Genomic DNA, 25,696 nt, shown 5'->3' with positions numbered 1-25,696 from the left:
CTCACACATCACTCCTAACTCTTAAAATACATCAGCAAGCTACACTAAGTCAGGCAGGCCCCACACTTCTTTCTGATCACACTGGCACTTTCCCACTAGATAAAGAACTCTTGTTCCTGGAAACAACTCGTCTCTTGGAGAGGGACCTGGGCTGTGACTAGAGAAATTGGTCTGATCTGCTGGGAAGCTCAGCTAATCTGACAGCACACAGCCTATAGTGACATATGCAGATGACTTAAAAATGGCTAAGAAGGGCTGGAGAGATGGCTCAGTGGTTAAGAACACCGACTGCTCTTCCTAAGGTCTGAGTTCAAATCCCAGCAACCACATATTGGCTCACAACCATCTGTAATGAGATCTGACATCCTCTTCTGGTGTGTATAAAGACAGCTACAGTGTACTTACATTTAATCAATAAATACATCTTTAAAAAGGGGCGGGGGCAAGAAAGGATTCCCACAAATCAGTTTCTAACACTGCAGTTCGCCAGGGCTTCCATTGCTCCGGGCATGCTATCTCCAGACAAAAGTGAGGGGAGTAATGCAGCCCTCAGGGCAGCTTTGAGCTCAGCCCCACCAGAGGAAATGGAATGAGGTAAAAAGGCCAAGGAGGAACAATGTGTGCAGGGGATAAAGCAGAAACCTTTACTGGGTGTCTTGGAGAGGAATGAGATGGTCTGCAGTCTGACTGAGCCTCCACAGGGATGTGGAGGGCGTCCACTCATCTTCCCACCTCTGGCCCACACAGTGTCTTAACAAGGCTGTTGTTGAGTAAGAATCAACTTCCATTCAGTTCCCATTTATGAGACTTATGCAACATTTTCTAGATTATGGCTGAATATATTAAAACCTAACTAAGCATTCAAGGACAGGGACAGGGTCTTTTCATTTTAACACACGGTCAAAACAATTTGTAATGTTTATTGGGTGACCTGACTTTCCCTCCCCTTACATATCATCCCAACCCTTACAAAAAGTCAGTATTTAAAAAAAAAAACACCTAAGAACATTTCTTAGTGAGAACAAGTGTTATGATTGATCCTTTAACTACTTTAATTCATCTCTTTTTAGGGGATGAGTGAGGTTGTTTGGTGGGTAAGGCTGCTGCTGCCACCAAACTTGATGACCTGAGTTTGATCTCCAGAACCTAGGTGGAAAGAGATCCTGAGTTGTCCTCTGATCTCTACACATGTACCATGGCACAGTGACCCTGCCATAAAACAATACGATTAAGAATTATGTGTATGTGTGTGTGCATGCATATGTGTGTGTGTGTCTGTGCATGTGAACACGAGTCCCCTTGGAGCCCAGAGGCAGTGGATCCCCCACACCTTGAGTTCCAGGCAAGGTGAGTGGCCTGATGGGGCACTGAGCATCAACACTGGGTCCTCTGCAAGAGCAGAGAGCACTCTAGCTCTAAAATCACTTTAAAAAATAGTAATAGTATAGGGGATTGAATCCAAGGCCTGGAGTATCCCAGGCAAGTACTCTAGCATTAAGCTACATTGTCAGTTCCACCTCACCTGTGAGGTGGTTTAGCAATAGCCTTTGATGTACATGTTCAATATGAACATCACATTTTTAATTCCCTAGTTATAGCCATTGTCATAGCTTTTAATTTCTCCAAGTCATGAGTGGAAAGTTGTAGACACACCCAATCTCTACTAGAAAGTTGACACAAAGTATGTGTCTGATTTAGGAAGTGACAGGCAGCTCTCATGTGTATGGCTGAGGGGGTCAAAGTGCAGAGCCTGTCTTGGCAGCAGGACAGTGTTTCCAAATGGCTCCCGGGCAGTGGCCACCTGTTTATAACTGTGTGCATTTAGAATCTGAGCAGCTCAGCTGTGAACTCCAGATGCCTACAAGGTAGCAGGGTCTTCCAGAGAGACCACTGAGGCAATTTAATGATGCAGGATTCTGGACAGACAGACAGACAGACAGACAGACAAAGGGGATACTAAGGACACCACTGAAAATGAGCCCACGTCTTTACATACTGCAAGGAAACAGCTTGTTTTATCCTGAACGAGTAGCAGTTTCTCTGACAGGCATGGGCTGTAAAACCGAGGAGCCACGTCTGTGAATGTGAGTGGCAGTGACCCACAGACCACCTTTAAGACCTCTCTTTTCCCCACCACTGCCAAACTCCTCTTTTGGTGAGAGGTGATTGTGGTCCACACACTACTTCCTTCTTGCTAGTGTCCTACAAGAGCTGAAGACACCACTGACCATGAGCCACTTATCATGCAAGTCCTGCCCCCTCCCCACGATGACCATCTGAGACTCCCAGAATGTGTTTTAGATTCTCCCTCCTTCCTTTCCTCTCTCTTCAGAAGACACCCATACTGGTTTCAGGCTCACAACCCTCTTGCCTCAGCCTTCCTGACACTGGGATCACAGGCCTTCAACATCTGGTTCATTTTCTAGATCATTAAAACTCAATAATAAGTATTCCACATCCACTAAGTGTCAGGGACAGTGCTGAGCACTGGTGGCAGTCAGACGCACAGACAGGGCTCTGCCATTGCAAAGCTCCTCACTGAGCACTGGAAAGTGGCAAGCACAGACATGACACAAAGACTCTAGAGGCAGGCAATAGACTCTTCCCTGTAAGTGCACAGGAACTACTCTCTCATTACTGTGTTGTTAAGTGTGAAAAGTCACATAAATAAACACAAACAACACAGATGTGTAAAGTAAACTTCCATGAACAGGTACATGTTTTCTTCAAACTTTTATGTAAGTTAAACTATATGCACACATTTTATCAATATTTAGAGAAAAGGGAATCAGAATATATTCTGTGACTTTTTCCCTCTAAACCCACCATGGTCATGTTTCTGTGTATTTACAGAGAAGCACCCCACTCTTGGCTGACTGCGTGGTATTCTTTCATTTCTGAGAGTAATTTCAGCTTGAAATCTTTGGGCAAAAGGTGATGTGTGACCGTGCCTTGGAGGAAGAGCTGGGTTCATTCAGCCATGAGCCACCTGATTCATGTGTGATGGTCAAGATACCTGCACACAGGGGACTGAGTGGGAAAGGAGGTTGCTGGGGTAGGGGGGTGTGCATGTGGGAGAGATGTTTAAATGCATGTTGGCAAGATAAAGATGCTCCTCAAATTCTGGGGTGCCTCAGAATTGTCTAAAGATATGCTCTGCCCATCTAGTCCCAAAATTCTGATTGAGACCCCAAGGCTTTGCTGTAGTCACTCCACTAGTCTGTCTCTTTTCCAGTCACAGTGTGCATTTCTATCCTTCAGTAGACAAGCACAGGGTCCCCAGAGCCCTCATGGCAACAGAGGGCATCCCACCATCCTGCAGCTGTGGTCTGTGTAAGCTCTGTCACCATCCAGTGCCTTGCCCTACAGCCAGCTCTTCACTTTGGAGTTTTAGATCATCTTTCACGTGAAAAGTTCAAAGACTTCTCAGCACTGCCTGATGGTCAGGCAACTGGAACAGGCAGTGACCTCTGTTTTACAGAAGAATTTGTAGAGGTACGGGGAGCTGACTCGCCCAGAATGGCGTGCCAACAACACCGAAACTGAGAACATCCATAAGTCTGTCTGTTGATCTGTTTCCACTATGGTTCTTTCCCTTGAGCACCCAGATAAAGGGTGGCTTTCAGTAGTAAGGTGAACAGGGAGAACTTTTTGTACAGTGCCCAGATCAGCAGAGAACCCCACTTCTCTCTTGGAGAGTTTTCCTGAGGCTCTGAAGACTAGAGGATTATTTCCTGACGCCCTATACACCATAGTCTTCATAGCCCTTTCTTCTTAGGGGGTAAAGAAAAACTCAAGAAAGCCATATGTGGTGGTTTGAGTAAAAATGGCCCCCATTAGTCCATAGGGAGTGGCACCATTAGTAGTTGGGGACCTTGTTGGAGGAAGTGTTTCACTGGGGGTAGGCTTTGAGTTTGAGATGCTCATGCCAGACCCAGTGTCTCACTTTCTTCCTGCTGCCTGTGGATCCAGATCCAGAACTCTCAGCTGCCTCCTCAGTGCCATGTCTGCCTACACTCCAGCATGCTTCCTGTTATGATAATGGCTTAAAGCTCTGAACTGTAAGCCAGCCCCAATTACATGTTTTCCTTTGTATGATTTGCTGTGGTCATGGTAGTCCTTCACAGCATGAGAACCGTAAGTCATCATTCCACCATGAAAGGTAAGCCAGTGACATCTCAAGACTTGACTTCTATATCAATTTGGAGCAGAAAAAAGCTAGAAGTGTAGCCTATTCATGGAAAAGTTTCATGGCAATGAGTGATAAAGTCAGGATTTCCCTGCAGATAATGCTGAGTTAGTGTGTAGCTCTCTCCTTGGTCAAAGGACACAAAAGAACAGAAGTCTTTTCTGCAAAGGCCTGGCAGGATCCCTTATGGCTCTGGATGAAGCTCTTCAAGCCAAGTCTAACCTCAAGATGGAAACCTCCTGTTCTTGCTGCTGCTGACCAGCAAGAAGCTGTGGCTGCAATCCACTGTGCTTCCCACTGCAGTGTCCCCTCGTCTTCAGAAGCTTCAGTATTTTTTCCTGGGTCCCCGAATGTTGTGATGGGATAAACGCAGTGTCAAGAACAAACGTCTTTAAAAAGTGCTGCCTTCTTATACAGGTGTTTAAAAAAAAAAACAAGGGGCTGGTGAGATGGCTCAGTTGGTAAGAGCACCCGACTGCTCTTCTGAAGGTCCGAAGTTCAAATCCCAGCAACCACATGGTGGCTCACAACCATCCATAACGAGATCTGACTCCCTCTTCTGGAGTGTCTGAAGACAGCTACAGTGTACTTACATATAATAATAAATAAATCTTTAAAAAACAAACAAACAAACAAACAAACAAAAAAAAAACAAAGCCCCCAAACCCCAAATCCCATCCACAGAGGTGGTGCACATCCTGCCTAACTGGTTGGTTTCTTATGCCAACAGTTCTAAAGCAGTGTAATCAATGTATGCAGTGTTCTTTCTTGATGGTCAGACATAGGCATTTTAAAAATTAGGAGAATAGATATTATCTCACCCATCCCAGAATGCAGAGATGGAGGAAATGGCCTTGAATTTAAAGGCTATCAAGGAGCATCTCTGCCACCAAGTCAGGAGCTGGTCCATGAGCAACGCTGGTGCCGTGGTACTGTGGCACCGGCCATGGGTTAGGAGGCACACCTTGGGGGCTTCGAGTGCTGACTGGCAGAGTGTTTATCTAGTGTGGTCAATGCTGCATACACAGTGTAGTGGTGTGCACTGTGACTCCAGCGTCAGAGAGGAGGAAGCGGGAGGAGCAGTTATTCTTCAGCAACACAGCAAGTTCTAGGCCAGCAGCCTGTTGGGGGTGTGTGTCAGGTGACAAGGCTGTCTGTAAAGGTGGCTGCAGGATAGGTTCTTTGAGTATCTTTTAACCTTAAACCAGTGGGTTTCAACCTGTAGGTTGCAACATCAGATACCCTGAATATTAGATGTTTTTATTATGATCCATAACAATAGCAAAACTACAGTTATGAGGTAGCAGTGAAAGTAATTTTTATGGTTGGGGGATCAGCACAGCATGAGGACTGTATTAACAGATCACAGCATTAGGAAGGCTGACAACCACTGCCTTAAACTTTGTGTTCTAAATCAGAACAAGTATTCAAGAAGTGAAATCTACCAATCTCAAAGCTGCGTGTAATGACAGAGGAGCTGAAGTAAATTTGATCTATATGGGCCAGCCATGGAGGCTCACACCTTTAATCTCAGCACTCAGAAGGCAGAGGCAGGCAGGTGCATTTCTGTGAGTTCCAAGGCAGCCAGGGTTACACAATGAGACCTTTCATAAGCAGGGCAGTGACAGCAGAGAGCCTGCAAACTGCTCAGGAAGCTGGCCAGAGCCTCTCACTGTCCCAGCATGCTTTGCATGGCCTCTTGCTGGCACCTTTGTCTGGGCCTCATCTTAGAACTGAGTTTGGGAGCCTAGGAATCCCCAACATTCCTGCCTTAATGAATTGTTCACTCACCCTTTTATGGGTTGTCAAATCTCTTTTTGAAATTCTCAACTTTATATTCAACCATGAGAAACTTTTTCAAAACCGACATGAGTGTTTTCTAGCAGATAAATTTAATGTCAAGAATTAATTCTCTTTCTTGGTCCCAATCTACTGCTTTGAAGTCAGTGTCCCTTTCATCTGTAAATCTGAAAATAAACATTAATAATGGATGCCTTCTCGTCCTCTCTAAGCAGGAAGTTTTCTTTACTTCTGGGGAAGAAAGCATTCTTTTTCAGAGCTGGAGAGACAGGTGGGAACAGAATGGGGACTCTGTTTCTGAAGTTCTTGTGTGTGTGTGTGCATGTGTGTGTGATTATTTTTATTTTATGTGTACTGGTGTTTTGCCTGCATGTATGTCTGTGAGGGTGTGTTAGATCATGTAGTTACAGACAGTTATGAGTTGCCATGTAGGTGTTGAACATTATCTTGGGTTCTCTGGAAGGGCATCAGTTCTTTTAACCACTGAACCACCTCTCCAGCCCTTGATATGTTTTCAAATGGCCTGAAACCCCAACTGGCTTCAATAGCAATATCACTTGGTCACTTGGTCCTGGGCTGTCTTAGGTGGAAGTGCTTAGCATGGCACCCCGAGCTCAGCCCCTCCTTCTCCCTTCTGACCACACCCCTATGGTTTGCTCTGTCTTTTGCAATGAGAACCTCAGCACCTGCCACAGAGGCTGCAACTCAGTATGAGAAGCTGCTCATCCCCTCTTACCCCTCACCCTCACACTACAGACACTTTTTGTGATGTATCTCTGTGGCCAGTATCTTTCACACCAGCTTTGTAACTATTGTAACTAGTGGCTGCACAAACATCCTCCTTGGGCTAAGCCACAGGTCTCTTCCTTCCTTCCTTCCTTCCTTCCTTCCTTCCTTCCTTCCTTCCTTTTCTTTCTTTTTTAAAAAAATTTATTTTATTTTATGTGAGTACACTGTAGCTGTCTTCAGATACTCCAGAAGAGGGCGTCAGATCTTGTTACAGATGGTTGTGAGCCACCATGTGGTTGCTGGGTTTTGAACTCAGGACCTTGGGAAGAGCAGTCGGTGCTCTTAACCACTGAGCCATCTCACCAGCCCCCACAGGTCCCTTTCTACTCCCGTCACCTCAAACACTTGAAGGCAGCACATCATCTAAGGTAGGTCACACTCACACGCTCTTCTATCTTGAATGTTCTACCTTTGGCTGTGTGTGCAGACGTTGTGTATCATGGCATGCACGTGGGGGTCAAACAATATTTTTGGGAGTTGGTTCTCTCTTGCTACTTGTAGAGCCTGGGATTTGGACTCATGTCATCTGGATGGAGTGCCTCTAACCAGTGGGCAACACAGCCAGCCCTGGACACTTTTAATCACTGCTCATCTGAACCTGTCAACATTTTTCTGCCTAAGGAGAGTAATGTGGTTCACACAACCCCAGTACCTTCCCAATCTGCCTTTCTCAAGCTTTAAGAAATAGTTTCTTCTAGGACACCGAGATGTGGTGACCAGGCCCTCCTTTCCTCCCATACCCTTCAGGATTATAGACTGTGTCAAGTCCCCCAAAGTATCCATGCCCTCATGCCAGGAACCTTTGACTTTGTTCCTCTGAATGGCAAAGAGGACTTTGCAGTGTAGTGAAGTTGAGCACCTGGGGGTGGAAAGACTTTTCTAGGCAAGTCCAGTGAGGTCAAGGAAAGCTAGAGAGTCAGGGAGGCGGTGACAGGTCAGAGTGACTCAGGTCCATGAGCTAAGGAGGGCAAGGACACACATTTTCACCTATGACCTCTAGAAGCAATGCTCTGCCAGCACATGAACTTTGACCCACTAAGTGTCCTATGACTACAACATGTAACTGCCCCAAGCTGGCTGGCTACAACAGCACATATTATTATTTCCTTATTGTCCTGGAGACCAAAAGCCCCAGATCCAAGTGTTGACTCTGCCAGCTCCTCCTCTCATGCCTCTGGGGATCTGCTCCCAGCTGCTCTTCTAGCTTCTGGGGACTTTAGTCATCCTTGGCTTAGAGCACACCATGCCAATCTCTGCTCTGTGGCACGAAGTCTCCTCCTCTTTCATAAAATCCCTCTATTTCTCCTTTCATCAGGATACACATACAGACAAGGTGGGGTGGTGCGTGCCTGCCTGCCTGCCTGCCTGGACACAGAACCCTGGGTCATGCACAAGTTGAGCAAATATTCTATCACTGGGCTACTGAGCTACATCTCGTCCCCAGCAAGGAGGCCTGAGTGCATTTAGGGCCCACTAAGATAACCCAGCTTCAAGATCTTTACTTGTTTGCTTTTGATTTTGAGACAGTGTCTCTCTATGGAATCCTGGCTAATAGGTAGACTAGGATGGCCTTGAACCTACAGAGACCTGTCTGCCACTGTGGAGAAAGAATATCTTCTGTGCTGCATGGAAGGGTCATCTGTCAATAAAAAGCTGCTGGCCTATTAGCTTAGGCAGGAAAAGGAGGGAGGGAAAGGGGATTCTGAGTCAGACATAGGAGAGCGAGAGTTGCCCTGAAAGCTGACAGAACAGGTCTCATGAACACGAGCAAAGTAAGCAAGCACCTGAGAACATGCAGGACTTAGAATAAACAGGATTATTAAGTGATGAGCTGGGGAACAAGCCAAAGCTTATAGTCTAGGCAATTATTCATAGATAATTTAGTTTCAGAGTCATTATTTTGGGGCACAAAGAGGCTGGGTAGAAAAGCTCACAGATACAAATGATGTCCAATGTGGTAGGCATGTAATCCAAACTTAGACAGAAATCCAAGCTTACAACAAAATACTCAAGTGCTAGATAAAGTCCTGGGTGGAAAAGCCTGAGGTTACACCTCTGCCTCTCAAGTTCTGGGTTTAAATGTATGCATTTCTAGCTCTTTAATTTAACTACCCTTTTTGCCATCTAAAGTAACATTCATCGTTTCGTCATATGAAGCAATAGTCTCAAGTTCTGGGATTTAGGATGTTTTGGGAGACACCATTCAGCCCACTAACCCATCGACAGACAGTTTTGGCCCTCTGTCTTTCAGAGCCGCAGGATGATACATGTGCTGGTCTAAGCAACTACATCTGTAAGAGGTGCAACTGAAAATCATTACACAGATTGTATCTCCGTTACTTGGATGCACGAAGCCGAAGAGTCTCTGTTGTGTGGCTCTGGAGAGCTCGCTCTGGTTAGGACGGTTGTCTCAATGGCCGTCCGTAGCTGGCACTTGTTTGGTGTGGTGGCTCTCTAGAGCCTACTTCTGCATGCTACCTCTGCAGGAATAGCTTCACTTACTCAGTCTGCCTCTCTCAGGAGTCTCTCTGGACACATGTGTTCATGTGGAGAAATGATGCACAGAAGAGAATCTCGTGGAAATACTGTGGGCAAGGATAGCATGTAATATCTCAGTGGCTTGGAGCATCGTCAGGCGGGACCTAGCAGACGCTGACGATGGCCTTCTACAGAGGGGGAGAAAAATGATTTGAGCAGTATGTCTCTCAACAGCCTTTCTCAAAGCAGAAGCACACAGAAGCAGCACCCGGCACTACATGGTACCCAGGCTAAAGGAGACTGAATTCAGGACCAAGGATGTCCCTGTTGCTTTTCTGCATCCTGACACCTACAGGCAAAGGTATCATCCTACACCTGTGGCTAAAGCAGAACAAGACTTTGATTCCTTGTGGTTGGTGCTTCAGCAAGCATGGTGGAAGCACCTCACAGAATGTTATATGTCAGCTTGACACAAGCAGGTGTCATCATCTGAGAGGAGGAGCCTCAGTGGAGACAATGCTTCTACCAGACAGGGCTGTAGGTGAGTCTGTAGGGCAATTTCTTAATTAGTGACTGATGGGGAGGGCCCAGTCCATTGTGGGTGGGGCCATCCCTAAGCAAGGGGCAAGCCAGTAGGCAGTACTCCTCTATGGCCTCTGCATCAGCTCCTGCCCTGCTTCAATTCCTGCCCTCACTGCTTTTGATAACAAACTGTTCTATAGAACTGTGAGTGAAATAAGCCCTTTCCTCCTTTCCTCCCCAAGTTGCTTTGGTCATGGTGTTTCATCGAAGCAACAGTAACCCTGACTAGGACAGAGTAAGTTCAGAACAAAGTTCCTGGTATTTCATTTCAGTGGGTTGGAAATAATGCACTTGGGGACAAACCAACCCCAGAGCTGTGGGAGCAACAGGCAGTGCTTCCCACAGGACTCCCACCCTGGGACTGGACAGGACTGCTAGAAACCCTGGGGGCAGAGGATTCAGATTTAGTTAGAGAGCATGCAAGAAAATGCCTCCCATGTTCACCAAGGCAAATGGTGTAAATGCAAGAAGTCTTTAGGAAGAACTTGTGGAAGGTCACCTGGAGGACCTCGCACACACCCCTGTGTGCGTGTGCATGCACATACACACACACACACACACACACACACACACACACACACACACGCACGCACGCATGGACACCCCTGGACTGTGACTGCTAGGGTTGCTTGGAGAGACTGTGAAGAGCTAACATTCACCTAAACTATGCCTTAGAATGGCTTCTGAGTAGTATAATTACAAGACAATTTTACTTTATTTTCAAGTTTTTAACACATGATCTATGTAGCCTAGGCTGGCCTCAAACTCACAATCATCTAGCTCCAGCTTAAGTGTTGGTGTTATAGGTGTGTATCACCATGCCCTGCCTCAGTCATTTTACTTCTCTCATTTACCCTTTTTTAACTCTCAATTTTTCTATAAAGTTAGTAAGATCTCAATTTGCTTGTTTTAATTTAAATATTTTTTATTTTGTGTGTGAGTGTGTGTGTGCGCGCGCACGCGTGCATGTCTGTTACCGGTAGAGCTCAGAAAAGGCACTGGATTCCTGGGAACTGGAGTTACATATGTTTGTGAGCCACCATGTGGGTTCTAGGAACTCAGCCTGTGAGCACTGTAAGGGCAGCTTTTATCCTCTGTGCATCTCTCCAGCCCCTCAAGTTGTCAGTTTGTTTGTTTGTTTGTTTTGTTTTGTTTAAAAAAAAACATATTAAAGCTGGGCACAGTGGCTCACACATTTAATCACAGCACTTGGGAGGCAGAGGCAGGTGATCTCTGTAAGTTTGAGACCAGCCTGGTCTATTGAATGAGTCCCATGACAGCCAGGGCTACATAGTAAGACTCTTTCATGGAAAAAAAGCCAACATTAAACAAACAAACAAACAAACAAATTAATGTGTGTAGGAAAGGGACGACGACTCAGTGGTAGTGACACCCTGGAGCCAGGAAGTTAAGAACTTTTACTTCAAACAGCTATCTCGGAAGTTTCTCTGAAAACACAGGCATGGTCATGGTGCTTTCTCGAGAATAATCTTTTTCTCCTTCAACTCCTGAGGAGCTCACAGACCCCTGGATGCAGACATTATCAGGGCAAGGGTGAGGCAGCTGCACAGGAGTTCTCAAGAGAGTTCTTTGAGGAAAGGCTTCAGCTCTGGCTGACGATGACCAACGCCTCAGCCCTCAAGACCCCAACAGGAGGAACAGCCTGAAGGGGAGGCAGCTGCCTGAGGAAAGTCTGGGCCTGCTGTGCTCAGGTGTGTCCCAGCTGCCTCCTGCCTCTGACAGCTGGCTGGGTGGGCTTTCTAGTGTCATTACTGATGATGGAGAAGAGATAGAGTTGAATTTCTGGTATTACTGTCCATCCTGTGCACAGTGGGGGTTTCAGTTCACCGTTGCCATCACTGTCTGCCTATGTTCTAGGAACATAGGACTGAGGACTGGCAACACAGCATACCTCTGAAAGCCAGAAGGCAATGACATGCATGTCCCAAACTGTTACCAAGGGCTGGGGAGTTCTTGCTGTGCAAGTCTAAGGGCCCAAGTTTGAAACCCAGAATCACATAAACACTGAGGGTGGGGTTCGTAGGCCCAGTGTCACGGCACGCAGAGACTGGAGGTCACTGAGGCTTGCTGACTGCCAGTTCTGGATGCAGGTTTAGTGAGAGACTCTGTCTCAAGGGAAGAATGACAGAGGAGAGAACTGACATGTTCCTCTGGTCTCTACATATGTATTCAGATGTGTCCACACATCACCTACAGACAGACAAACAGACAGACAGACAGATCATATGCCCATACATATACATACATACATACATACACACACACACATATATATATACATATATATATATATATATATACACATACATATACACCCTCATACACAAAATAAGGATACATACAAAGTATCATCAGTTTTTATGTGAATGAGTAATAGTCTTGGTCTTTGCCTCAAGGAGCCTGTTAGTTATATATAAGTCACACCCACAACTGTAATTATAAGCTGTTGCTATAGCATATTAGATATTATAAAGGAAAATACTGGGACAGAACATTTCTAAAGCAGAGGACTTTAATCTACTTATAAAAATATATTTTATAATCTAGCATATATAGAAACATACAGAGATGTGTGTAATAACAAATGATTCATTAGAGCATCTTATCATAAGCAACTGGCTGGTGGCATTTTCAGATCTGTTTCTTGGGGGAAGGGGAGAACAGGTCTCACGTAGCCCAGGCTGGGCTCAGATTCACTATGGCCAAGGATGACCTTGTGTTTCTGATACTGCCGCTCTAGCGCTTCAGGACTGGATTCTAGGCAAGTCCAAACATGCTGCGTATGTGGTGCTGGGGTGGAACACAGGGTCTTGTGTGTTCTAAGTGAGCATTCCATCAGTTGGATTATATCTTCCATCCCTGTTTTGTTCATTTTTAAAAGCCATGACAACAACCCAGGGAACTGCTTTTAGCCTGTTAATAACTGTGATCCACAGTCTGGAAAAGCCGGACATGGAGGCTTTAGTTTGGATCTGGAATGCACCCCTACATCAAATGTATTAAAAGTTTGGGTGTCAAACTGTGGTACTACTGTGAGGTGGTGGAACCCTTAGGCAGTAGGGTCTATGGGGTATATTCTCTCTCTCCTCCCTTCCCTCTCTCCCTTTCTCTGTTCTCCCCTCCCCTCTTCCTGGCCACAGGATGGAGGGTCCTCATTTACCTTGGAACCCCTGACCTCCACTAGGGCACTCTTCTTGCCCCAGGCCAAAGCAATGGAGACAGTTGACAACAGGCTGGAACCTCAAAGCCCCAAGCCAACACACATCTTTCCTCTTGACAAGGTGATTCCCACAGGTAATCTGTCACTGCAGCCGAAAGCTACCACAGGAGCTCTAGGCTAGATAGAGTGCATCAGGGGTGGAAGCCACATAATGCTTTCCTGAGGGAACGGCAGTTAGGCCAAGACAGCCAAGGTTAAGCAGCAGCAGCTTAAGTAAGCCAGGAAGGATGCTATGTGGAGAGAGAGCAGCACAGGCAGACACCCTCATGGTTCAGGAAGAGGAACTGAGGTCAAAGAGACATGATCTTCCCACAGCCCCATAACTGTTAAGCCCGGCTCTCCTAAATTCCAGGTTTGAGATTCTCTACTGAACTGCAGCCCAGTAGCTGTCATTTTTTCCCTTGATTTAACCCAAGCTTGAGCCAAGCACTCATGGTTCTCTCCCAGGCAGGGTAGAAAAGCGGGAGAAGACAGGCATGAGGCTGTTTACAAAGAGCCCATTTGATTCTCATAAAACAATGCACCTTGCTCTACCCTACCTGGCTTGAGGCCTGTGCAGGGCTGTTTGTTCCTTCCTGTGGTGACTGGCTGGGAGCCAGGCTCCTGCTTGGACCCTGGCTTTCAGGGAAGGGCATCAACGTAGCCTGCAGAAAAGGGTTAGGTTCGGCATTGGGCCCAGGCCCAGGGCCCAGGAAGTGGTACAGCCCTGCTTCTCTAGCTCCTACACACATGCTAACACCTGACTTCCCTCAGGTTTCCACCCTGCGTGCAGAGGATCATCAGCCCTGTGACTGCTTTGTAGCATTAGGTGGGTGAATGCCTTCCGTTGTCCAGCATGAGAGGAATTTGAATCTAGCAAGTGAAAGGGCACAAGCAGGGGTGTCAGTCAGGGTCAGGGTCAGGGTTAGGGTCAGGGTCAAAGTAGATGATCTAGGATGGCATCAGGATGACATCAGGACAGAGGGCTCAGTGGACGCTTGAAAAACCACACACAGTTGTCCAGTTTCTATGCTGCACAAAGCGCCTGGATCAGGGCAGAAGTGAGGGTGGAAATCCACTCACAAAACCGCGCTTAGATCTAGCCAGGCATGCATCTGTCTCAGGTCACACAGATGGGCCTCCTTCATTGACAAAGGGCCAAATAGGACCAGCTTGGAAGGGCATGTGGGCAGAGGACAAGAAACAACCTGACCCCACACAACTGCTCATCTAAGACCCAGCTCTGGAGCCCGAGGGAAGCCAGTGCCTCTCAAGCTTAAATGCTCTGTGCAGGCAGATAAGGGCTAGTGGCTGGCACCTCCCCTAGGCAGTGATGACAGGCTGGGACCACAGATCAAACAGCTGACAAGCAGAGGCTCTTCCCAGTTCTAAGAATGTAGAGAGCCAGACTCTGTGATCTCCTTCCATCTCTAGGCCTCCCTCATCAGTGTCAAAGCAAGTGAGCTGCATCACGAAGCGCTTCTCTTGAGTTTTAGCTATTAAAGATGTGGCTGGTTACGTTGTCCATTCAAAACAATTCCGAGGACGACAGAAAAGTAAACAAATGTAAAGGTAGCCATGGCCCCAACTTACAATCAGGTGAAGATGCCTCTACCTCTAACCTTGTGGCTCATCCCCATCCCAAACGCACCTTCTGTTCTCACTGGGGCCTAACTCTGCACCTCATTCCAGTGGGCAGCCAACTCTGCTTAAACCTGGACCCTTTTCTTTCTTCTCTGCTCTCATAGCCATTCTAAACTCTGCCTCCTCAGAAACCCTGCCTTGAAAATGTCACAACACCCCAACCCTGGTGCCCCTCCTCCCTGCTGTGTCTTTGGGCCAGCATGAAGACCTGGCCCATTATGAATTCATACGCCCAAACGGGCCCTTGCTCCTCAACAATAAAACTTTTATTCATCTCCAAATGCCCAGACTAAATCCTCACTGTGGCTAATTCAAGCCTCCAAGACCTTCCTCTCCCACCAACATCTCTCTCGTTCCTCCTCAACAAGCAGCCCTGGCTGTCAGAAGAAGTTAAGGTCATTTCTTACCAGGGCGCCGGCCATATTCCCTGAACTTTACATACTGAGTAGAAATGCTATTTTCTCTTCCCACCAGTCTCAGAGGGAGAAGAGCCCTTGTCTGTGAGGGACCTTCCCTGCATCTCAACGGCAGTTCTTTTCTGTCCCTTTTCCCCTTTGCACTGAATACAACTGTCCCATGGTACACAATCATAGGAGATTGGTTCCACTGGGTGTTAAATTCGTCTTGTGCTCAGTTCTATAGAGCAGCCCAGTACCTGCGATAGTCCAGGCATAGCCTCCTTTGTACGCTAGGTCAGGGTCAGGGTCAGGGTCAGCGAATGATGCAGGAGGGAACAAGAGGATTAGCTGTAATACCTAAGGCAATGGCTGCTCACTGTAATACCTAACACTATGACTACACATCCTCTTGCCGGATTCAACACAGTACTCTCAGTACATGGCAAATTCAAGTCTTGTTTTTCAATTCCCAGCAACCACATGGGGCTCACAACCTTCTATAATAGGATCTGATGCCCTCTTCTGGTGTGTCTGAAGACAGCTACAGTGTACTCATATAAATAAAATAATAAAACTTGGGGGGAAAAAGCCAGGCAGTGGTGGCACATGCCTTTAATCCCAGCACTTCGGAGGCAGAGGCAGGTGGATTTCTGAGTTCGAGGTCAGCCTGGTCTACAGAGTGAGTTCCAGGATAGCCGGGGCTATACAGAAAAACCCTGTCTCTAAAAAAACAAACAAACAAAAAGTTTTGCTTTTTGGTTGGCTAAATTCATAGATATGAGGGGCCATTAAATATGTGAAGACTTCTTCAAAATCACTGTAATACTAGACTCTAACTGAAAGTTAGCTGGGTCACCATTAATGCCTAGCAATCATACATGTTGCATGCATACATATATGATGCATACATCAGAGAAAACACTTGGGAGGTACTTGTCTCCACTTACAAGGCCTCATGAAAACAGCGTGCACATTTGTAAGAATAACCTCTAACCCTGGAGACTACACCTTCTGAGGAAGGTCTTATCATCGAGCTGTCTCATAGCACCATTGCTTGTTATTTTGGGGCCAGCGCAACACATCTCCATCCTCAGCAGTGGTCCTGTCATTTAAGGGTGCTAACAGAATACTCCGCAACACATCTCCATCCTCAGCAGTGGTCCTGTCACTTAAGGGCGCTAACAGAATACTCCAAGTGCTAACTTTCAGCTGTGACCTCTACTGATCTAAAACCAGAACAAATCAGAGACAAAATCAGAGTCCTTGGCAGATGGCAATAACCGTCAAGGAAGGGGATGAGGGCCAGCAGCCAAGCGTCTGGTGCTGCAGGGAAGTCTGGCTACAGGGTACACTTTACACCCCTGGAGATAAGCCTTCAGCACAACACTGCTCATACTGGAAGGAATATTGGATTTCATCGAGTGGTCCAAGACCTGCCTCTTCCACATGGCAACACACATATTAAGCCTAACTATGATCTTGCTGACTCAAAACCAGCTAAGATTTCACTTCTTACCCACAAGGAAACACCACTACAAGGCGACAAGGGCATTATATTATAATTATATCATATTACAAGGTGACCAGGGCAACAATGCCCTCACGATACGGTGACTGCTTATTCAACAATCCCTCGGTAGTGGAGTTTTCTAGCCTGACAGAGCCAAAGACTTGTGCTAATAATTCCAGGCAGCAGGGCTTGGCACCTGCCCCATCTGGGATAAGTGTTAGGCAGTCAGAATCACTTGGAGGAAGAGAAACATCCTGTTAGCAAACACTTAGCACAGCACAGGCCATGCTGTGGGACAGGCCATATGTTCCTCAACTCCATGTCCTGGATCCCCTGGATAAAGTTAGAAGTTTCTCTTCTCTAGCATTTAAAGCTGAACAGATGCCACTACTGGCAAAAGCCTAACCTAGACAACCATGTCCATCCTGGAAGAACAAGGGGTCTCTGAGCTGATGGCCAAGTGAAATGGGACCACGGACAGAGAAAGGAAGGAGGCCAGACAGGTCTGAGCAGAGGCAGTTGGAGCAGGAATACATACACCCCATACAAGGTAAAGCCTGCAGGAAGGCCCCAGGGCACTGGGGATCTGGCCACTCAGAGACTCTGGAAAGACATGGGACTGAGACAGGCCACCAAAAGCAGAGCCCTGATCACTGCTAGATGACAAATGTAAACAGAGAAAGTTAAGAGGAAATAAGGCTATTTTAAGACCCACTTTGAAACAGATTTGTTTTTAATTTGTGTGTATGTTTTTATTTGTATGCCTTGTCTACATGCATGTATATGTACCACATATGTGTGGTGCTCAAGGAAGCCAGAAGAGGGCATTGGGGGCTCTGGAACTGGAGTTCCAGATGGTGGTGAGAACCCTCATTTGTGCTGAGAACTAAGCTTGGGTCTTCTGCAAGAGCAGCCAGTACTCTTAACTGCTGAGCCATTTTCCAGCTCAATTTTCATGTTCTTATAATAATGATTTTACATTTTCTTTCTTCCAGAGAGATAAGATGTTCATCTGTGTTTTTAAGACACATCCACCCAGCACGTGTAATGCATGTGCTGTGCTTTCTCAAAGGCACCTAAAGAACCGCATAAAACCCGGCCACAGCAAATCAATACCCTTTAGGATGATCAATACCAGACAAGGGGTGTGGCTCAGTAGGCAGAGTGCTTGCCTCACATGCACAAACCATCAACTCATAAATCCAGGCGGAGTGCCACACACTATGGTCTCAGCTCTATAGAGGCTGAGTGATCTGAAATCTAAGGTTACCTTCCAGTGTGTAGCAACCCTGCCTCAAAATAAACAAAACATAAATACCTCGAAAGCAGGGCTGGGGGAGTGGGTGCAACATGGCTCAGTGAGTAAAGGAGCTTGCAGTCAAGTCTGAGGAACTGAGTTCACTCTCCAAGCCCCATGTGGCTGACAGAAAGAACAGAGAACCATCTTATGAGTCGCTCTCCTAGGATGCACACAGCCCTGTTGCGTCACTGTATATGTGTGTATGAATGTGTTTGTGTTTGAGACAGGGGCTTAGGGTACAACCCAGGCTGGCCTTGCCTTTGGATCTTCCTGTCTCAGTCCATTGAGGGCTAGGATTACAGACACTTGTAACTATCCCTGGCTTCAATAATATTCAATACTTTTAATGCCTATGTACTATTTTATTTCTGTGAACTTGACCAGTCCTCTGTATCTTAGACTTCTGGTTATTTTACTTAATTTGGGGGGATGGGGAAGATTGAGACAATTGTAGCAGGGCTCACATTGTAGCCCTGGCTAGCCTGTACAGACAAGTACGTAGACCAGGTTGGCTCTGAACTCAAAGAAATCCATCTGTTTCTACTTCTGGAATGCTGGCATTAAAGGTGTGGGCCACCATGCCCAACACTTCTGACTGCCAACAAGTCACTTTTAAAAAAAAAATTTTTTTTTTTTTTTGGTTTTTCGAGACAGGATTTCTATGTATAGCCCTGGCTGTCCTGGAACTCACTTTGTAGACCAGGCTGGCCTCGAACTCAGAAATCCACCTGCCTCTGCCTCCCGAGTGCTGACAAATATTTTATATTATTAATACTGGTATATTAATAAAAACTATGTAGTTTTAAATACAACTTTAACCAAAGGCCCTAAATAGTCTGAAAATGGTAATTTATGGCCTAAGGATATGTGTGTTTTTAAGGCCGTGTGTGTGGTATGTATTTCCTACATATTAGGAAATTGTTTCATGAACAAAATTGCGTGGAGTCAGAACACACCAGATGGGCTGTCTTTACGTTAGGGAAATGAAGCATCCAGAGCTTAGAGCACTGATGTTAAGACACTGGAAAGCAACGTCTAGGCAGCTCGGCAAAGCTGGTAGGGCATGGCGCTAGTGAGATCAGGATCTAGTGTGTGGCAAGAACTGGCCAGCCAGCTTCACATGGGGAGAACCCACTCCTGGCTGCAGGATGCCTCCCCAGCCCTGGGAGCTAACGTGCAGATTTGTACTCTCAGCCAAAGAAAGATTGGGCGATGGACTGTAAACTAGTCAGCGCAATTCACGCTCCCTCTGGGTTAAGCACCCAAAGCATATGCTCAGCTGGTAGGTGTGTCCTCTTTTTATAATCAACATGACACCTGGCTAAACACCACAATGGCCAACTGATGACAAAATTAAAACTTCAACATCACTCAGTGAATTCTTATCACACCATGGTAGTCATTTCATTCTTCTTTCTTTTGAGATTTAGTTTATGTGCTTGACTATTTTGCCTGCAATGCATATGCACTGCCTGAGTTCCTACAGATGGTCATGAGCCATCATGGGTGTGCTGGGAACTGAACCCAGGCCATAGAACAACAAGTGCCCGTAACTGCTGAGCCATCTCTCCAGCCCCTTATTAGTCATTTCCACCAAAGCTGTCAGTATTGAGTAAAGGAGCAGCCAGGCCTGATAGAGATTGCAGCTATTGCCACAGAGTGTATCCATACTTCAGTTAGGTCCCCGAAGCTTCAAGCTCTTTTGTAAGAGGCACAGGACTTAACATGCTGTTATTATTTGAGAAGCAGACTCACTATGCAGCCCAGGTTGTCCTGGGATTCCACGCATGGTACCATGTCCAGCTCACAGACTTGCTGTAAAGGTCACGTGGGCAGATGCTGCTTTGGACAATAGTTGAAATTAAATGACTTTATTAGGAAGTAAAGGTTAGTTCCTTCAGCTGCTAAGAGGAAGGGATGATTCTCAAAGGGGAGTAAAGGGGCAGGAAGACAATGGGGCAGGCACTCCATGGAGACGGCTGCTGGGAAGCAGGCACTTGAGAGGGCCCTCCTCTCTCATGAGTCTGCTCTAGACACTGGCCTGGTCTGAGGAAGGAAGCGAGCTAGCGCTACCTGCTCCATCACTGACCACTCTAGAGAGGGTTTTCTATGAGGATATGTTGACGACGGAGTCATGTGCACTATCAAGTCGACGTGCTCTCCCCGAAGTCCATAGCAGCGCGTCTTAAAACACGTCAAACAAGAAAGCAGAGGAACTAAAAGTTCCCTGTTGAGTCTCCTTTCCTTTCCCCACACCCACATGTGTCTTCCCAGAGGTAGATCCTTTCCAAGTTCAGTTACAGTCCTGGGGATGGAACCTGAAGACACACACATTCCCTAGGGACCACTCCCCACAACAGAGCTAGCCTTTCGAGGCCTGTGTATGGACATGGGCTTGGTCTAGGAATTCAGAATTGAGCCTTTCTGTAGCTGGTCCATCCAGAATGCCCTCCTTTCTCTCTCCTCACTCAGGGAGGAGGCTTCCCTGCTGGAAGGAAGGGCTCTTTCCCATGACCTCTATATCCCACAAGTACAGAAACTGATATGAGTGAAGTCATGGTTCAAGGTGCACTTCGCACAGTAGCGGAAGTGAGCAAGGGCCACAAGAGGCTAACTAATAGGCCGGCACCCGGCAGCATGCTTTCCTATTTCTGATTCTGATCATTCTCAGTAGAGCCTCCCCAGCAGAAGGCCTGAGCAGCCCCATGTCATACCAAACCCGGGCTGTGCTCCAGTCAGCTGCTCATGCCTGGCCGTTCTGTCAGACAAGCAATTCAGCTGAATGCATGGTCACAAAGGCCCATTTCATACATACACTCTCCCATTTGGTAGTTGAAATGACACTGTGACTCTCAAGTTTTCACTGGACAAATGGCTGCTTCTGTTGAACACATTAGGAAGGCTCCTGAGGAACGGGGCGGTTTTGAATTAGTTCAGGATGGACTTCTCAAGGCAAACTTGGAGACATTATTTTGACATTAATGGCAGCAGTAAATGTAAATAAATATTGCTACCTGCTATGAAGCAGCTCCTCTCCTCGCATCCTCTAGCAACCCTAAGGGACAGCCATCATCCAGGCTAGCCTACAGATGAGGAAACTAGCACTTAGCAGTTACATAACCTACCCAGTGTCACACAGCCAGGACGTAGGAGGACTGGGATTTGGGCTCAGATGCACCTGTTTTGAGAGGCCAGATCAACTTAGTTTCTTTCTTTCTTTTTTTTTTTAATCTTTTTTTCATGTATTTTTATTTATTTTTAATTTATTTTATGTATATGAGTACACTGTTGCTGTCTTCAGACACACCAGAGGAGGGCATCAGACCCCATTACAGATGGTTGTGAGCCACCATGTGGTTGCTGGGAATTGAACTCAGGACCTTTGGAAGAGCAGTCAGTGCTCTTAACTACTGAGCCATCTCTCCAGTCCCATCAACTTAGTTTCTAAAGGATGAGAAATCCTTTAGTCCAGGGGGTGAGACATTCCTGTGGCTCCCAGGACCTATACAAGGGTCCGTCTGAGCACTGGGAGGGAACCCCTCAGGTTTGCTTCCACTCAGCCCCAGAACTGTGCTCTCTGCTTTGCTTTCCAGAACACAGCAGCCTTGGAGATAAGCCGTGAAGATGTCAACACCCAACTTTGCATTTGCTTTCAGTCAGTAGATGCACAGTTTTCAAAAGAAGAGTCCCAGAGCAGGAATGGAACTTGTGAGGGAAAATTGTTATTTGTAAGGTGGCAAGAATAAATATTTAATTAGACCCTTTGACATTACATTTTGCCTGGCCTTGCAACATCTCAGACAATAAAAGCAGCCTTTGTCTACAGGGCTAATTACAGACTACTAAATTATTTTTATTACAGCCCTTTGGATTATTAAATGTGACAAACGCAGCATCGTGGCCGTATAGAATAGTGCTAGTCTGGAAATGTGAGTTCTAATCCTGACTCAGACCCTAATAACCACCAACAGTCACCTGCACGGTGTACACAGTTGACAGTGCTCTCAGATACTCTTTAAATTAGTTCAGTCACTTTGGGGCAAATCACATAACTCTTAAGAGTCTCGTGTCAAAACCTGAAATGAGGACATTAGGACATCTGTCCTTTCCAGTTCCAGCGTGTGTCTACGATCCTGACAAACATTTCTATACATAAGTAGAGCACATGCATTTTGGCCCAAAAATGTAGATCTTCTATATGCTTCTGAACATGCTGCTTGCCTACATTCAGAGATAATTCAAAAGATGCTTGCTTCCAGCTGCTTGCTAAATTTCTGGAGAGTTCCCTATTCTAGCTCTGAGTGGACTCCCATGTGGGAACTGTTTTGTTCAGTAAGTAGCATGTCTAAGGCTAGTTAGTCACCTCAGCCCACAGAGAGCATTAGATTGGAGGAAGGTGTCAGAGGTCCCCACCTTGACAATGCATGGGCTGTTAGGTGGAGCAGCCCTGGCATCTCCACAGAAACAAGAACAACACTCTAACTCAAAGACACACAAAGATCTCCCCTTGCAGGGTTGCTACTTCTTGCTTCTCAAACTAGGATGTAGCTCAGAATACACACACACACACACTCACACACACACACACACACACACACACACACACCTCTTTACGTAAAAGCTGTGGGTAAATTACAGGTTAGTCTCCAGATCAAGGAAATGCAGTCCTATAAAACCATAACATACCACTCAGCTCTAGGTCTAACTTGGTCCAAATCATGCCCCTCTCCCTGATCTTAACAATTACCTACAATAGCAGCTGGGTCGGTGTGTAAGAGCTGTTTCAGTCTTGTTTCTTAAGAGGACCAGTTTATAAAGCATTCAGTCATTATCCATAAAACACTGGTATGTATTTCAAAGGCAAATTAACCCATATAAAAGCCACCCCGATGCCCTGAGAAGGTATTGTCCCATAGCACACTGCACACAGAACACCACACCTCACACTCGCCTCAGCTCTCTAGCCTTGACACATTTCCTTGCTTAATTCACCACCCTCCACCCCAGTAATAACACTGATTCCCAAAATACACTCGGCCCAGGAAGGGCAGCTCTCCAGCACAGCTGTCTCCTTCTGTCCTCCTCGGGTATTTGGGTGAGCTATGTGACACAGAGAGGACCAGAAAAAGGAATGTAGCTCTCAGGCCCCAGAGCTCCCATAGGACCACAGGCAGGTGCATCCTGCCGTTTAAACCCAGACTGGCCTTCGACACAGAACAGACCCTACTGTTGGATGGGGGCTGTTATCCTCCTGAACCCCATCTCTATGTTTAAAACTAGGGCGACAACCGTCTTTGCTACTGTGAACTAATCTGATGGGCACGGGGCAGGGAGTGGCCCTGAGGAGGCTGCCAACAGGCCATGAGTGAGCAAAGCCTGGGAGCAAACTCACTGTTTGCAACCTCAAAAACCCTAATGAGAGAGTCTGTCATGGTGAGTTCTAGGAGTGGACCATGCCCTCCCTTTGTGGCCTGGAGTTAAACAAGCAAACAAACAAACAATCCCAAATGTATCCAATACCTCTTATTCATTAGAACTGCCTTGCAGGAATTTCCTAACACTACACCGAAATCTGGGAGAGGAAAAAAGGAACCAATGGAGGCTGGCATTGAGGTACACACAGTCGTTAGGAGCCCTCGAGTTCAGGCACGTCTTTGAAGAACTTCCTGGCTATGAGCACAAACTAACTTAAACTGAGTTTCTTACAGGGAAAAAGCACACACCTTGGGACTCTATGTCAACACTAGGTATGGCAAGCTGGGCAAGTTGGCAGGTGGCAGACACAACCCTGGGAATTGCCCCCACCAGACAGCAGCCCTCAGGGACACTCAGCTGTAGGAGGTAGGGATATAGGCCTCAGACCGATGAGGGACTCTCAACCACCCCCTGTCTCAGACTCTGCTCAGACTGTCAAAGCCCACTGTTTGCCCAATTTGGTTTTTCCATCAAATTTACAGGTTATCGGAAATCAAGTCCTGCCAAAATCAGTAAGGACCTGCTTATACCAAGGTTGTAAAGTGACTCTTTTTAAAAAAGAACTTTAAAGAGTCCTGAATGATGCTATTCACAAAAAACGTACCGTAAGCACAAGAACTTAAGCTCCCTCCCCCCCCTCCCCCTTCTCATCCCTGCACGGTGTGGTCAGGGCAGTGGCTCAGCACACAAGAGGGCCACCACACAAGCACCAGCTCGGTGCGGTGCGCCAACAGTAGCTGATCACAGCATAGCTTGACCCTTCTCAGCAAAATCTGTTCCTAAAGCAGTGCCGGCTCTCTGCAGCTACTTAGACCTATACTATCCAGGCCTGCTTTCCTAAGCCAATTCTGGCCCCAGCAGGTCAGGAGCAGGTGGGTAAGTATCCTGGGGTCCCAAGGTTTGGACAGATACAACGTCCCCCTCCCCCAAGCCTCCACCTGGCTGTTTCCCTTGTCACTCTTTCTCTGGCTTATCACTTGGGGAAACTAGAAGCCGGGAGATGTCAAGCCCGGGAGGAAAGAGAAGGGACAAGGGACAAGGGCAGGCAGGCCAGAGGGAGTTTGGGGAAAAATACAAGGCCATGGGTAGAGGTGCGACAGCGCCACATCTAGAGGGGAAGAACCTCTAGGTGGGTCCACAGGGAGGGAGAGAGGGAGGAGGACAGGGCAGGAGGAGTGGTTGGGGAGGCCTGGCCCCGAGGCCACCGAGGACGGAGACCCGCAGAACACGGGTGGGGGTGGGGACGGGGGCCGGCAGGGAAGGGGAGCTCGGTTGCCCTCCCCCAGCCCGGTCCGGGCCTCCCGCTGACTCAGCCCCACGGCGACCGTGGCCTCAGCCCGGACTCACAGTGCGGGAGGCGGCTCCGGCTGAGACGGCAGGGGAGGGGATGGGAGGCGGGGGCGCTGCGGCAGAGGCTGCGGCTCCGGCCGGCGGCTCCGGGGCGGAGGGTCCTAGCAGAGGCCGCCGCGGTCTCCGGCTTAAAAGCACCGAGACTGCGGGGGACGAGAGCACTGCGCACGCGCGATGCGGCCGGGGCTGTCAGGACCAGCGGGGCGGAGCCAGGGCACCCGCCGTCTCCAGGCAACCGGGCGGCCAGAAGCGGACTACCCCTACCTCTACCTCGTCCAAGCAATGGCGGCGGGAGGGGCGGGAGAGGAGAACAATCCCTCTAGATCGCCATAGCAACGAGGGGAAGAAACTGACTGGTAAACGGACGGCGGTACGGAAGGAACGCTCTTACCTTGTCACCATGGCAACTGGGAACAGCCCCTTCCCTTTTCCTTAGCAACAGGGTAACAATTCCTCTCCCCTGCCTAGTCAAAGAAGAGACAAGCCTTTACTTCTATATCCACAGTCGTAGTGGGATGAAGGGGTCTTTCTTCTTGGCTGGCATCGGAGGACTGACTCTGGATTTGATGATCTTTCTTGCTTTAAGGCTTCCAATTGCAGTCTGTTACTCTAATCTTCAAAGGCGTGCAGTTTTCTCCACCTCAGTCAAACACCCAGTAACTTCCTATGAGGAAGCCTGCACCTCTACGTTGAGCTAACAGAATGGCATTTACACACGTATTTGAGGGTTTTGCTTGTGTGTCGCTTTGTGTGTTGTTGTTGTTGTTTGAGATAGGTTCTTCCAGCCTAGTGAATTATAGACTCACACCTATAATTCCAGAACTTGAGAGCTGGAAGCAGGAGGATTGCGGAAAGTTCAAGGACATCTCAGGCTTCAGAGCGACAAACTCTCTCAAAACAAAACAAAACAAACAAAAAAGGGCAGTTTTCTAGCTTAGTGACCTTGAGTTGATCATCTATA

At 47.2% G+C, this 25,696-nt stretch overlaps 1 protein-coding gene across 1 annotated transcript in view; it reads right to left on the bottom strand.

Moving 5' to 3' along the window:
• Positions 1–24,990, bottom strand: part of Mapre3 (microtubule associated protein RP/EB family member 3) — a 48,952-nt gene extending 23,962 nt beyond the window's left edge. The window contains exon 1 of the mRNA XM_021162996.1: positions 24,733–24,990. The gene's annotated coding sequence lies outside the window, so the exon portion shown is untranslated. The remainder of the gene's footprint in view (positions 1–24,732) is intronic.
• Between the last annotated feature and the right edge of the window lie 706 nt (positions 24,991–25,696).

Source organism: Mus caroli, chromosome 5 (genome assembly GCF_900094665.2).
Source record: "Mus caroli chromosome 5, CAROLI_EIJ_v1.1, whole genome shotgun sequence".
Classification (NCBI taxonomy): domain Eukaryota; kingdom Metazoa; phylum Chordata; class Mammalia; order Rodentia; family Muridae; genus Mus; species Mus caroli.
Note: the sequence above shows the minus strand (reverse complement) of the source record. Positions and strands in the feature narration are given on the sequence as shown.